Raw genomic sequence first — 1,661 nt, 5'->3', positions numbered from 1 at the left:
GACAAGGCCTCTGAGCAGGGCTGCCCTCCAAGCACCCCCTGCCCAGGCCGCAAAGACTTGGCACAAACCAGCCCCTCCGGCCCTGCCAAAGTGGCCCCAAACACACCCAGGGGAGGCCCCAGGAGGGGACAGAAACCCCCCATCTTGTGCTGAGGGGGCTTCTCTCCCCCACCACTCCCCGACGCAGCAGGACCCCGGGGACAACAACCAGGGTGGGCAGAGCCCTCGGAGGGGGGACTGCAACTTCTGTCCTTTTCTCTCTCTTGGTCTCTTTTCCCTCCCACATTGCCTTGGGGTGGCTGGATCACAACCCAAAGGGCTCCACACCTGGTTTCCTTTGCAACCCAACTGCTCTAAAATAAATGCTCTCTCTCTCTCTCTGCAAACCCTGATCATCCAGGATTGGTTCATTTTAATTCACTCCAAGGGATACAAGAATCAAACAAAAGTTCCTCCGGCCTGGCAGGGCGGGCTGTAACACTCCCCTGTGGCTTTTTGAACTGATTTAGTACCCACACACACTAAACTCAAGCACAGCTTTGAAACAACCTCCCCAAAAGAGGAGCTGGTTTTCCTGGTGCCTCCCTCCGCTCTCTGCTGCAGCAGCTCCATCGCAGCAGCCCAGACTGTGCAAACTAAGTGAGTTCCTGCTCAGGCCGGGAACTGGGCAGTGCCAAATGCCTGATTTGGGGCACTTTCCTGCCAGGAACATCAAGCCCCCTTTTCCCTTCAGCGGCTTTAGCTGATTTGAGCCTTCAAAGAACCAGGACTGGCTTGATTTTCCCAACTCAGCCTTGGCTCCTGCCGGCTCTGTGTGCCCTGGGAAGGTGTTGTCTCAAGGACTTGCACATCTGAGAATCCCCCAAACTGCCCCCCAGGCAGTCACAGCCATTTTCTAACCCTCTTCCTTTCCCCAGGGCTGGTTTTTGTTCACTCTTTCCTGTCCCAGCTTTTGCTCGCTCCTCTTGTTGCTGCTCCAACCTCCTATGTCGGGAACATTTTCCCATCTGGTTCATGGTTTTTCCTGAATTCTTTCCCTGCTCAGCCTTTCCATGGCCATGCACTATTCCCCAAGGCAAAGTTCAAAATTCACAGGTTCACCAAAGCAAAACTGACCCCACCAGAGCCATTTGTGGAATATTTGGAAGGAAAGAACCCAAAGAAACAGGACAAGCATCCACTGGCACAGAATGTGGATGCTGCTGGGGGGGCAATGGCAGCTGCAAAGAGTTTCCACATTTATTGAAACTCCCCATAGACCCTGACATCAACAAATTCCAGTTATTACCAGCCCCTACACCCAGCCTTTCCTCCATAGGTAAATATTCTCCAGGTAAGAACCCTCTGCCTGTGTCTGCAAAGGAAGAACTGAAAGGATCATTTTTCCCACCCAAACACTTCATTTTTCAATAAGCTTTCGTTGATAAAGTGGTTTTTTACTGTTCCTAACCCCAAAAATCCTCCTGTCCCAGGCTGCAGTTTAGGGCATTTAGGAGCAAAAAACAGGTGGGGGAGGAAGAGGAGGAGAAAACAGACCTAGGAGGAACAACAGAGGAACTTACCATGGAAAATACTCCTAAAGACATCGGGTTTGTGGAAATAAAGGACTTTTGTGTCTCAAAGAGCAGTTCAAAACTATTGCAGGCCAGTATAGTTGTGGC

Source organism: Lepidothrix coronata, unplaced genomic scaffold, assembly GCF_001604755.1.
Source record: "Lepidothrix coronata isolate B3197 unplaced genomic scaffold, Lepidothrix_coronata-1.0 Scaffold410, whole genome shotgun sequence".
Lineage (NCBI taxonomy): Eukaryota > Metazoa > Chordata > Aves > Passeriformes > Pipridae > Lepidothrix > Lepidothrix coronata.
Note: the sequence above shows the minus strand (reverse complement) of the source record.